The sequence below is a fragment of the Ostrinia furnacalis genome, unplaced genomic scaffold (assembly GCF_004193835.3).
Source record: "Ostrinia furnacalis isolate ACB-3 unplaced genomic scaffold, ASM419383v2 OfSCF7446, whole genome shotgun sequence".
NCBI lineage: Eukaryota > Metazoa > Arthropoda > Insecta > Lepidoptera > Crambidae > Ostrinia > Ostrinia furnacalis.
Window position 1 is genome coordinate 487,956 of NW_021137685.1, and position 14,566 is coordinate 502,521.

Consider the following 14,566-nt stretch of genomic DNA (forward strand, 5'->3'; position numbering starts at 1 on the left):
CGATTCCAGTGAAAATTTTAAGCTTTGCAAAAGCTTGCAGTGGGCACACCAAATAACGTTTAGTATAAATAAAACAACCTATTAATTTGAAATCGTTTATTTATTTAGCGGAGTCGGCAAATAATGTATGATTGTAATTGGCCGATTTGTAACTCTAGTTATACTTGTTTTATGTTTAGTAATAACTATCGGGGATTTCATAAGAGTCATTAATTGAACTAGCTTTTAATTTAAACGAAATAGTAACAAACTTGGTTTTAGAAACAGTTTTTGAAATGCTTTGGTGAAATAAGTTATTGAAATTAAAATGTATGAAACTTTATTATTTAAAGTGTTCACTTTGATCTTAGCCAAAAGGCCGAGAAGCGATGAATAAAGTATTAGGTAGGTTATTAGGTATACTATCTATGTATTTAGGTAAATTTTGTCACAATGTTAGCTTTGTTTTAATGTACTAAAATAGACAAAGTTTTAATATAATATATTTGACAGTGAAATAATTGGGTACCTAACTCAACTATTTGAAGTCCACAATATATCGTCACATACCGTCTAGTTCATGTAGAACACTAAGAATCATAATATTCTGTTCAACGTGAAGTTACACACTTTAGGGTTGATTAGGCCAAACAAGAGTAAGAATAAATCGTCAGTTTTGACATATTTCTTTCTGTTATGTTATTTGTTTGGTGTGCAATAAAGTGTATTTATTATTATTATTATACATATTTCCCATATTGAAACTGTCAATGTGCCAGTTATACCAGGAGTTATTCTCGGATAAAAGTTTGGTTAAAAAAAAAACTTAGCGAATAGAGTCGCTTCTCATCTCGTGGGTTCTAGTCCCGTTTTAGGCAGTTCGATTTTTTCAAGTTGTTTATTTCTTTAATGTGACACATTCAGTAAACCCAATTAGTATTAGCACAAGCACAAGCCCCACGAAGCACTGGAATCTCGACGAATGTGTTTTGTAAGCGCACGCATCGCAAGCGCAGCTTCACTGCAGCAAGCATTATGCTTACAGTATTCTCCAGTTGTACGCTCTGGGTTGGTTGGAGAACCTGGAATTGATTAGAAATATAATTATCAGATAAATTGTAAAAAAACGATGAAGTCTTTGCCATTCTAAATTAGTATGGGTGTTTCCGGTTTTAACAGATAAAAATGTTTTATTGATTTCAAAGCACCCAAAATTACATTTTACACTTTAATTAAAGTAATCAAGGATTTGTATATAGAAATAATTGTGCTCTGTTTTTATTGTTTATTGTATGAACCCAAAAACACGTTACAGGCAAACAAAAATGAAAAATAGTGTAAATGTGGATATTTTTTTATGAATTTCAGAAGAGTCGACTATTGTATACTAATACTAACCAGTGATTTTGTGGCATTACTGACTTGCAAGAACGTGGAAGATGATTTGCCACGTCGTCCATCACTCGCGTCTATGCTCGCGTGTCTGAAATCCGCCAATGACATCATTTTAGCCATGCTAGCTAAGTACCTTCAAAAGTCATCATTTTAACTAACTTTAAACATTTTAAGTTCATTTTAAAATTGAAAACTACTGATTAGGTTTTCATAGTGTTGTTAAAACTTAAATTTTAAACTACCCATTAGGTTTGGTGGTGTTAAAATGGGAGATAAAAGATTATTATGGAGCCTGTAGTAAGATTTTGCAATGATATAGTCTTGATGTTTTTAAATTTTACTTTCAAAAAGCTTACCATTTTCTCGTCTTGAATATCCTAGTCAATCTTTTCTCCTATCTGCCTTTATCTGAGTTTCAATAATCTGAAAAAAGAAATATTTTTATTAACAATTAATTTTGTTTATGGCATATTTTACAGCCTAATGTAAGGAAGAATGTATTTCAAAAAGGCCTATTCTTAGTACACTATGTAATTTTAAATAGAAGTTCTGTGGGTAGGTATGTAGAGATCAAATACTTAGAATCAAAGAATAGAACAAGTATTCCTCAAAGCATACCCATTTTGAGGCGAACATAAACTACAATGCTATATTGTATAGTACAGTCAAAGCAAAATGCTATAAAACTGACATTAAGCAAACTTCGTCTTTCTGTATCTGTAATGAGAATTTACGAACTCGTAACATTAATGCTGTTTTAGTCGTAAAATTGTTCAGAATAGAATATTCAAACCTAAACTCCTAAAGAGAGATAGATGTACGGACTGGGAATAATATCTACCTATTACTATTGTCTAGTCATTCGGTAATATGATTTGCCTATTTAGTGCATGTAAATGCGTTTTAGTAGATAAAAAATCTACCAATCTTTTTCTGATGTTAAGGTTGAGATTTCTGATAAATTGATTACGTTGCCTTATTTAGTTAATCTACTTTTATTTATTTCTTGTGATTTAGATATTAGTCTATTATATATTTTCTTTTTCATGCCTAAAAAGAAAATTGACTTAAAAGCTCTAGTAAAACCGTCAGTGTAGGTTATCGATAGAAGTTGTCCCAAAACTTATATGCCAGAAAGAGAGACTCAAATTAAATGAAAACGTAGCCGCCGACGTTCTCATTTAATTTGAGTCTCTCTTTCATTCAATCTTTATCGTAGATACCTATAATTGAACAAAATTGCCAAAGAATACACACAGTAACACACACGAACGGCTGATATTTTGTAAACGTCACTTCGCACTTGATCTAAGAAGATTGAGTAATAAAAATAAAAGTAACAATTGAAGAGCAGTCGAGCAGTGTTCATCGGAGTCAGCCAGACAATCGGCCGCGACAGACGTTGGTTTAGGCGTGTGTGCACAGCTGATGCGTGTTTACCTTTAGCATACGACTAGCTTCTTAATCGATTACGATTTTCTAGTATTTTAATTAAAACAAGAAATGATTTGTTTTCTCTTAATCATACAATCAAATTCCTTTTAGATATGGGATCTTTTTTCATCTGAACATGCTAATATTTCTTTGATCATAAGTAAAAGATTATTGCCTAACTTCAGACTTAGTAACTTCACTCTAACTTAACTAACACTCTACAGATGTGTAAGCAGCACGAAATTGTGGTTTAAGATCTTTATTTTCTCACAAGACAATTATTAAAACCTACACAATCACAACTAAGGCTGAGTTGCACCAACTTACTTTAACCGTAACTATAACAATAACCGGTGCATGTTGTATGGAGTTTGACAGATTTTTGACGTTTGTTAAAGTTAAAATAAGATGGTGTAACTCAGCCTAAAAGTTAAAATTTTAACCAGAGTTAAAGTTTAAGGCTGAGTTGCAACTTTGACCCTAACTTTGACGATAAACGGTGTTTTTGTATGAAGTTTGACAGATTTTTGGCGTTTGTTTAAGTTAAAGTAAGATGGTGCAGCAACGCAGCCTAAAGGGAATACGAGTACATCTACAGCATCTAGAATCCCAAAAACCGAGATCGTATATAATTGGTCCCTAGCGACCATTTCCACGGGCGTACAGTTCCATTACAGCTACAACCAAACCTACGAAACCTATCCATAGTCCACAGAAATGCATCCGAAAGTCACTCGATACGGATTGGTGGAATATTAACGCGCACGAAAACTTTCCCCGTCGCCGGCTAGGGGCAGTAGTTCGGCCCTCGCGCCTTCTGGCCTGGAGAAAATCGATGCCATTTTAACGACGATTTAACCGTTTCAAGCACAGATCGAATGCGTTTCAGAGTGAATCTGAAGGTATTTTTGAACTTTGAATAAGAAACGTCCTTTGAAAGCGATGGAATCCAATGATTTATTGAAAAAATCTAAAATAACCATATTGCAAAGGAATTGCGGTGAAGAGAATCAGTGGAGTTCAATGAATTACTGTACTTCTTTTCTCTTAATTTTTCGTTATGATAATATAAGAACATCAAATCAGTTTGTTTGAAGAATTTTATTGTATTTATTAGGTTCATAGATTGATTTATCTTGATGAAAATGCCTACCTACCTAATTAGTTTGTCTTATATTAAGTCAAATTTTGCTCTCCACATCATTAAATTAAAAACAAAACAGTAGCTCCTATTTAATTTGAATTTTAAATAAATCTTGAATATTCAATCATCTTTATCAAGGCAAATTTTTGCAGACATATGACGCCTCCAAGCGTTCCACACCTAATGCAATATTCTCTATCCCCCACAAAAATGTCTTTATCGTCAGGGTAAATTGACTCAAATCAACCGATCAAATTGTCCCATCCCCATTCGATTACATCCACACCCTGGGAAAGAATCATACAAAGAAATTTCAACTCTAATCTCATGAAAATATGTAGCGAAAGACATTTTCAGCGTGCACATATATTTTTGTCATATTCAAGATGCGAATGGGATTAGAATTTTGGCGAAATTTGCATCAAAGTGATACGTAATTATGTAAGCAGTTTGTGCATATAGAGACGTGGTATATAGGGGTGCGGGCGAGTCGAAATAAAGCGTAAATATAGGGTGTGAGTGTAGTTTTGGCCGAAATCACGAATGTGGGAGGGTGTGCAGTATATGCGCTGCAGTAAGATGAAACAAGACTTGATTAGTAATAAAATCAAAATATTCTTTAAAACCATACTTATTAGAATAAGACACACTATTTTAAACTTATAAAATATTCTCAAAGCGTGTGAAATTATTAGAACTGACCAAAATCACACATACACAACAAAGGCATGTCGTTAAATTTCCATAAAATTACAAAACTTTTATATCAAAATAGAATTTATTAGACGGTATATCCCCCAGATAAAACAGCATCTTCCAGATTGATCCGGTCAGAACCGGTTACCGTGAGACGGTCAGAGATCACGTGTGTCAAAGGATCGCGTTCCCACAATTACGCATGCGCGACCCGAAGGTCAGTGCGCTTGACCGTTGATCTTTTCACTAGATCTTTATAAAAACAGGATCTGTATCTTTTTGAGAGGGGTCATGTTCACTCAATAAATGTTGCGTATCCAGTAGACGATACCAGTGAAATAGAAAAAGGATTTTGCTTTGACCTTTGAAGTCTTAAAGTTTCCTAATATTATTAGTAAAGAACTAATGACCCATCGGGGACTAATAATGGTTCGTAGTTTTCGTTTCTATTATTCGACGGCTACACCTCCATCTATCTTATTAAGAAAAACAATCTTATTTAATAATTTATAAATAAATACATTCCTGATCGAAGGCAATGAACAAGATAAAATATTCCTCAACTAGCTTTCCGCCCGCGGCTTCGCCCGCGTGTAATTTTGTCTGTCACAGAAAAACGTTATCGCGCGCGTCCCTGTTTAAAAAACCGGGATAAAAACTATCCTATGTTCTTTCCCGGGACTCAAACTATCTCTATGCCAAATTTTATCAAAATCGGTTCAGTGGTTCAGACGTGAAAGCAAGACAGACAGACAGACAGAGTTACTTTCGCATTTATAATATTAGTATAGATTAGTATAGAAGTATAGATAGTATAGATAGTATAGAAGTATAGATACCAACACGGAGAAGACAAATTAAACACCGACTCAACAGGAATGATGCTCAAACCTCCCGTATACTATATGGGATTGCTTGAATTCACGTGTGGTGGTGAAGGCGCCTCACTTGAGGACGGCCGCCGCTGTGTGCGTCACACACACATCCGCGCAGCTCTATCAATTATCCACTCCTATATTTATTTACGAGAGGTGGGCAGTGGGATGGACGGGAGAGATGACGATTCCCAACTTTGTTATAGTCGTTTTATGTGATTCTTTATTAGTTATTTCAGCATTTGCCAATTACGTGACTTTGAAGTGCAGTCACGTACTTTTGTGAGATGTAACTCAATTGAAAACTAGTGAATTTTGAAGAGAAATATTGGAGCAGTAAAACAAATAGGTACTCTTTTTAAAGACACATATCCGTAATTTGTAAATTTGTTTTCGACTTTTTATTGATATTTTGATATTTGGTACCTACTTACATTCTCTGTAAAATCAATACTAACCTAAAAATTCGCTCCGAAGACCTGTCTTTGTGGAAAAGATTACTCGAGGGACAAAATATCCGGGGTAGCGTGAACGTGAAACCTTCTTTACCCAAAATAATGTGTTAATAATTCACATAACTCATAAGCAAGTCCGCAAAGTCGAGTCTAATCCCGTGAGCCGGCGTTAGCCGTGTGACGAGCGCGCGTGTGTGGGTAAGGCGAAGTTAGATCGTCCACACTTTACCGCGGGCCTCGATAGGAACGAGCGCCCGGAGGAGGCAGTGGATCCTGGTGTATTTATAAGAATAAGGCTGGCTTGCACCATTTTTTTTTTTTTTTTTNTTGGTTTCAAGCTTTCTTGGGCGCGTCTCGCGGTTTGGGGTTTACGTAGTCGTAGTACTTGTATGAAATGATTTTGTATAGTTGCACATCACATGCTTTGAATGACTTTTCAATAAAGGCTGTGGCTCACAAAAATAAATGATATAATCAAAATCAGAAGATTATTATTTTGTGTTTCATGGGATTGCTTAATTAAATTTCGTATCTTTTTTTAATAATAGTAACTACAGTTGGGTAGGTACTCATTATCCTTTTCAACTTAGTTAATCGTTTTTGTTTAAAAACTAAATCTGATTTCTTTGAGTTCATCTTCCAGACACAGTACAGACACCAGCAAATTAAACTGCACCCTGTGGCACATTATGCAACTTTATTACTAAGTATAATTTTATATTATTATGCAAGTATAATCCGGTGTGATGTCGACTTATTAAAATTATGAAAATTACGAGGGCTCAATAATTATGTGCTTCGTAGCAAACGAAGGCAAATAATTAAAAATCATTATTGTATCGTCAATAATTATTTCGTAAATACCTTTAAAGTATTGTATGATCACTGTAAATAAATTTCTTCGTGAGATATTTTGTAGGTAAAATTTTCATCCTTCATAGTTGTTGGGAATCATTACAAATTTTCCATTCTGGTTAGTGGGAATCGTTAATAATCATCGTCATTTACTTATAAAATTAAATACAATAGAGAATAGTAGAAATATTACAATGTTTAAGTAGCTCCCAAAAATTACTAGTAATATGTTGATTGGATTTGAGAGCTGAAATTGATTTTTCAGCTCTCAAATCCAATCAACATATTACTAGTAATTTAAATATCTATGTAATGAAAATTCATTCCTTTACATTTTCAGCGCTTAAAATCCGTTGGTTGGAAACAATTTTATAAATAAAGTAGATTAGTTTATAATATTTTTAATTCAGGAAAAAGCATGAAAAGCCGCTGTCGATTCCAGTGAAAATTTAAAGCTTTGCAAAAGCTTGCAGTGGGCACACCAAATAACGCTTAGTATAAATAAAACAACCTATTAATTTGAAATCGTTTATTTATTTAGCGGAGTCGGCAAATAATGTATGATTGTAATTGGCCGATTTGTAACTCTAGTTATACTTGTTTTATGTTTGGAAATAACTATCGGGGATTTCATAAAAATGTAGAGTCATTAATTGAACTAGCTTTTAATTTAAACGAAATAGTAACAAACTTGGTTTTAGAAACAGGTTTTGAAATGCGTTGGTGAAATAAGTTATTGAAATTAAAATGAATGAAACTTTATCATAAAGTGTTATATCTATGTATTTAGGTAAATTTTGTCACAATGTTAGCTTTGTTCTAATGTACTAAAAAGACAAAATTTTAATATAAAATATTTAACAGTGAAATAATTGGGTACCTAACTAAACTATTTGAAGTCCACAATATATCGTCACATACCGTCTACTTCATGTAAAGCAGTAAGAATCATATTCTGTTTTACATGAAGTTACACACTTTAGGGTTGATTAGGCCAAACAAGAGTAAGAATAAATCGTCAGTTTTGACATATTTCTTTCTGTTATGTTATTTGTTTGGTGTGCAATAAAGTGTATTTATTATTATTATTATATTTCCCATATTGAAACTGTCAATGTGTCAGTTATACCAGGAGTTATTCTCGGATAAAAGTTTGGTTAAAAAAAAAAACTTAGCGAATAGAGTCGCTTCTCATCTCGTGGGTTCTAGTCCCGTTTTAGGCAGTTCGATTTTTTCAAGTTGTTTATTTCAAATTGAATGTGACACATTTAGTAAACCCAATTAGTATTAGCACAAGCACAAGCCCCACGAAGCACTGGAATCTCGACGAATGTCTTTTGTAAACGCACGCATCGCAAGCGCAGCTTTACTGCAGCAAGCATTATGCTTACAGTATACTCCAGTTGTTCGCCCTGGGTTGGTTGGAGAACCTGGAATTGATAATAATAGAAATTAGACAAATTGGAATAACATCTTAACAAAAGGCCAAAAAGAAGTCTTTGCCATTCTAAATTAATATGGGTGTGTCCAGTTTTAACAGAAAAAAGCAAGTTAATTAACAAGTTGTGTCAACTCCCTTCTTTTTATTGATTTCAAATCAATCGAGATTAATTTTTCAATGAAAACAATGAATAATTTATTCATAGAAATAAGTAATTGCACTCTGTTTTTAAAAAGCACGTTACAGGCAAACAAAAATGAAACATAATGTACTTAAGTGTGGATATTATTAGCTTCAATTTTTTTCATTTTTTTATGAATTTCAGTAGAGTCGACTATTATACATAACTAGCTTTCCGCCCGCGGCTTCGCCCGCGTCGAATTTTGTCTGTCACAGAAAAACTTTATCGCGCGCGTCCCTGTTTCAAAAACCGGGATAAAAACTATCCTATGTTTTTTCCCGGGACTCAAACTATCTCTATGCCAAATTTCATCAAAATCGGTTGCGAGGTTTAAGCGGGAAAGCGTAACAGACAGACAGACAGACAGACAGAGTTACTTTCGCATTTATAATATTAGTTGGGATTATTTCAGAAGAGTCGACTATTGTATACTAATACTAACCAGTGATTTTGTGGCATTAGTGAGTTGCAAGACTGTGGAAGATGATTTGCCACGTCGTCCATCACTCGCGTCTATGCTCGCGTGTCTGAAATCCACCAATGACATCATTTTAGCCATGCTAGCTAAGTACCTTCAAAAGTCATCATTTTAACTAACTTAAACATTTTAAGTTCATATTAAAATTTTAAACTACCCATTAGGTTTGGTTGTGTTAAAATGGGAGATAAAAGATTATTATGGAACCTGTAGTAAGATTTTGCAATGATAGTATAGTCTTGATGTTTTTAAAATTTACATTCAAAAAGCTTACCATTTTCTCGTCTTGAATATCCTAGTCAATCTTTTCTCCTATCTGCCTTTATCTGAGATTCAATAATCTGAAAAAAGAAATATTTTTATTAACAATTAATTTTGTTTATGGCATATTTTACAGCCTAATGTAAGGAAGAATGTATTTAAAAAAGGCCTATTCGTAGTACACTATGTAATTATAAATAGGAGTTTTGTGCGTAGGTGTGTAGAGATCAAATACTTAGGCTGAGTTGCGCCACCTAACTTTGACCGTAACTTTAACGATAACCGGTGGTTTTTGTATGGAGTTCGACAGATTTTTGACGTTTGTCAAAGTTATTAAAGTAAGATGGTGTAACTCAGCCTTAGAATCAAAGAATGACGTATTTCTCAAAGCGTATCCATTTTGAGGCCCACCTAAACTATAATGTTAACGTATTATTAAAGCATACAGTCAAAGCAAAATGCTATAAAACTGACATTAAGCAAACTTCGTCTTTCTGTATCTGTAATGAGAATTTACGAACTCGTAACATTAATGCTGTTTTAGTCGTAAAATTGTTCAGAATAGAATATTCAAACCTAAACTCCTAAAGAGAGATAGATGTACGGACTGGGAATAATATCTACCTATTACTATTGTCTAGTCATTCGTTAATATTATTTGCCTATACAGGGTGTTAGGTAAATGGGTATATGAGCCGACACTAGCCCATGTTAACATGTGCATATAAATGGTATGGTGAAGTCAGAAAATTGATATCTTCATTTTAATTTTTTTAATTTTCATACAAAATAAATTTTATAAAATCCGATTTGTATGAAAATAATATTATGTAAATGCGTTTTAGCAGATAAAAAAATACCAATTTTTTTCTAATGTTCAGGTTGAGATTTCTGATAAATAGATTTAGGTACTTTGCCTTATCAAGTTAATCTACTTTTATTTATTTCTTGTGATTTACGCCCGTATTCACAAACGATGCTTAAGTGAAGCAGCAAATCGAACGCAAAGAGTTGAATAGAGCTCTGTGATTGGTTCTTTGGTTCGTGTGTGACCCTGTGCATCACGCGCACTGTGATACCTCATAGTAATGTTTGTGAATATGATATTAGAAAATTACCTATTTTTTTTGCTTTTTCATGCTTAAAAAGAAAATTGACTTAAAAGCTTTTGGAAAATCCTCAGTCTAATCGATATTATAAGTGGTCCCAAAACTTATAACATAGGCCATAGAGCAGGCAGTTACGTTTCCATACCATTTAATTTGAGTCTCTGTTTCATTCAATCTTTATCGTACTTATAATTATCAATATCTCTGTTTTGCTCAAGGTCAGCTGGTAGAGAATGACGTATGGCATTAAGCTCGCCTTTTTGTAGGGAACATTGTTGTGTGTGCAATAAAGTCTTTAAATAAATAAAAAAAAATATTTGAACAAAATTGCCAAAGAATACACACACGGACGGCTGATGGTATGTAAACGTCACTTCGCACTTGATCTAAGAAGATTGAGTAATAAAAATAAAAGTAACAATTGAAGAGTAGTCGTGCAGAGTTCATTGGAGTCAGCTAGACAATCGGCCGACGAAACGACAGACGTTGGTTTAGGCGCGTTTGCACAGCTGATGCGTGTTTACCTTTAGGGTACATATGACTAGCTTCTTAATCGACTACGATTTTATGGTATTTTCATTAAAATAAGATATTATTATTATTTGTTTTCTCTTAATCATACAATCAAATTCCTTTTTTTATCTTAACATGCGAATATTTCTTTGTTCATAGGTAAAAGATTATTGCCTAAAATCAGACTTCGTAACTTCACTCTAACTTGGCTCTACAAATGTGTAAGGAGCACGAAATTGTGGTTTAAGATTTTAGATGTGCTTTATTTTCTCACAAGAAAATTACTAAAACCTACACAATCACAACAAAATGTTAAAATTTTAACCAGAGTCAAAGTTTACAATAAGGCTTAGTTGCAATTTTGACACTTATTTTGACGATAATGTTTTTTTTGTATGGAATTTGACAGATTTTTTACGTTTTTTCAAGTTAAAGTAATATAGTGCAACCCAGCCTAAATGGAATTTTACAGCAGCTAGAGTCCCAAAAACCGAGATCGTATACTCGTATTTGGTCCCTAGCGACCATTTCCATGGGCGTACAGTTCCATTACAGCTACAACCAAACCTACGAAACCTATCCATAGTCCGTAGAAATGCATCTGAAGTCACTCGATACGGATTGGTGGAATATTAACGCGCACGAAAACTTTCCCCGTCGCCGGCAAGGGGTAGTAGTTCGGCCCTCGCGCCTTCTGGTCTGGAGAAAATCGATGCCATTTTAACGACGATTTAACCGTTCCAAGCACAGATCGAATGCGTTTCAGAGTGAATCTGAAGGTATTTTTGAACTTTGAATAAGAAACATAAGGACGTTCAAAGGTAAAAGCCTAAAATTAAGAACCACAATGGAAAGGTATTGCGGTGAAGAAGAATTTGTGGATTTCAATGAGTTACAAAATCCAACATTTCGTGTATTTCTTTTAATTTTCTTAGCGAATTAAGAAAATAAAATCAATTTGTTTAAAGAATTTTATTGTACCTACTTATTAGATTGATTGATCTTGACGAAATTGTAGTTAGTACCTACCTAAACAAAATAAAATAAACTAAGATGCGTCTTAGTTAGTTATAAACTTAGTCCAATTTCGATGTCTACATTTTTAAACTAAAAACAGCATCTCCTATTTAATTTGAATTTTAAATTAGTTTTTATTTAGTTTTTATTTTAAAAAATTTTTGCAGACATCTGACGCCTCCAAGCGTGTCACACCTAATGCAATATTCTCTATCCCCCACAAAAATGTCTTTATCGTCAGGGTAAATTGACTCAAATCAACCGATCAAATTGTCCCATCCCAATTCGATTACATCCAAACCCTGGGAAAGAATCAACCAAAGAAATTTCAACTCTAATCTCATGAAAATATGTAGCGAAAGACATTTTTAGCGTGCACATATATTTTTGTCATATTCAAGATGCGAATGGGATTAGAATTTTGGCGAAATTTGCATCAAAGTGATACGTAATTATGTAAGCAGTTTGTGCATATAGAGACGTGGTATATAGGGGTGCGGGCGAGTCGAAATAAAGCGTAAATATAGGGTGTGAGTGTAGTTTTGGCCGAAATCGCGAATGTGGGAGGGTGTGCAGTATACGCGATGCGGTGAGATAAAACAAGACTTGATTAGTCATAAAATTAAAATATTCTACAGAACCGTACAATATTAGAATAAGACACATTATGATTTAAACTTCTAAAATATTCTCAAAGCGTGTGAAATTATTAGAACTGACCAAAATCACACATACACAACAAAGGCATGTCGTTAAATTTCCATAAAATTACAAAACTTTTAAATCAAAATAGAATTTATTAGACGGTATATCCCCCAGATAAAACAGCATCTTCCAGATTGATCCGGTCAAAACCGGTTACCGTGAGACGGTCAGAGATCACGTGTGTCAAAGGATCGCGTTCCCACAATTACGCATGCGCGACCCGAAGGTCAGTGCGCTTGACCGTTGATCTTTTCACTAGATCTTAATAAAAACAGGATCTGTATCTTTTTGAGAAGGGTCATGTTCACTCAATAAATGTTGCGTATCCAGTAGACGTTCGATGCGAAGTGAAATAGAAAAAAATATTTTGCTTTGACCTTTGAAGTATTAAAGTTTCCTAATATTTGCAGTAACTAATGACCCATCGGGGACTAATATTATGATTAGTATTTTTCATTTCTATCATTCGACGGCTACACCTACCATCTATCTCATTAAGGGTGGATTCGACCAAACAAGAGTAAACATTTATCTCAGAATAAATCGTTAGTTTTGACATAATTATTTCCCATACTGAAACTGTCAATGTCCCAGTTATACCAGGAGCTATTCTCGGATTTTTATCCGTTTGGTCGAATCGGGCCTAAGGAAAACAATCTTATCTAATAATAATAAATAAGTAAATACCCTGATCGAAGGCAATGAACAAGATAACAATATTCCTCAATAACGACACGGAAAAGACAAAATTAAAAACCGACTCAACAGGAATGATGCTCGAAACCTCCCGTATACTATATGGGATTGCTTGAATTCACGTGTGGTGGTGAAGGCGCCTCACTTGAGGACGGCCGCCGCTGTGTGCGTCACACACACATCCGCGCAGCTCTATCAATTATCCACTCCTATATTTATTTACGAGAGGTGGGCAGTGGGATGGACGGGAGAGATGACGATTCCCAACTTTGTTATAGTCGTTTTATGTGATTCTTTATTAGTTATTTCAGCATTTGCCAATTACGTGACTTTGAAGTGCAGTCACGTACTTTTGTGAGATGTAATTGGAAACTAGTGAATTTCGAAGCGAAATATTGGAACAGTAAAACAAATGCTCTTTTTAAAGAAACATAACTATAATTTGTAAATTTTTGATTCGACTTTATTTACTCATTCAATTGACTTGCTTGAAAAGTATTTGATATTCGGTTATGAACGTCATCTTTGTAAAATCAATATTAACCTACGAGTAAAATGCGCTCAGAAGACCTTTGTCTTTGTGGAAAAGATTACTCGAGGGACAAAATATCCGGGGTAGCGTGAACGTGAAACCTTCTTTACCCAAAATAATGTGTTAATAATTCACATAACTCATAAGCAAGTCCGCAAAGTCGAGTCTAATCCCGTGAGCCGGCGTTAGCCGTGTGACGAGCGCGCGTGTGTGGGTAAGGCGAAGTTAGATCGTCCACACTTTACCGCGGGCCTCGATAGGAACGAACGCCCGGAGGAGGCAGTGGATGCTGATGTATAAGAATAAGGCTGGCTTGCACCATCTTACTTTAACTTTGTCAAACGTCAAAAGTCTGTGAAACTCCATACAAAAAACACCGGTGATCGTGATGTTACTGTTAAAGTTAGGTGGTCCAATTCAACCTTAGTTTTACCCGGTCCCTGATAAAGTATCAGATGGTTATCTCATGCTGCTGTCTGCTGTCTAACAAAGATAGCTTAGGTTGCTGGTTAATGACAACGTCATCTGCCTTACGTCTCTATCTACTAAAAGTGCTAGTTTATCTGCTAGATAAGTTCCTAATAGGTATCAGATACTTTATTAGCAAGTGAGGAAACTTTCTAAGAAATTGAAACAAGTTAGTTCGTTATTGGTTACTTACGTATTTTTACGAATAGATCTCTCCTCGATTGATCCTGTGACTTCGCAAGCGCCGCTCTTTTCAATAAACTCTCTGCCATCGCTTCTTGTGTTTTGGTAATCTGAAAAATAACAAATAAACCATTTGATAATGTTCGTAC

The 14,566-nt window shown here is 34.5% G+C and overlaps 1 long non-coding RNA gene across 2 annotated transcripts; it reads right to left on the reverse strand.

The window, feature by feature from the left end:
• Positions 1-1,415: 1,415 nt before the first annotated feature.
• LOC114364486 (uncharacterized) lies at positions 1,416-2,742 on the reverse strand. 2 transcript variants are annotated; one of them, XR_003656851.1, is made up of 3 exons: positions 2,632-2,742; positions 1,731-1,797; positions 1,416-1,462 (listed from the first exon to the last, which is right to left on the reverse strand). It is a non-coding gene; the product is annotated as an uncharacterized LOC114364486 (long non-coding RNA). The 2 variants fall into 2 exon arrangements; XR_003656852.1 differs by having other exon boundaries at positions 2,598-2,742.
• Between the last annotated feature and the right edge of the window lie 11,824 nt (positions 2,743-14,566).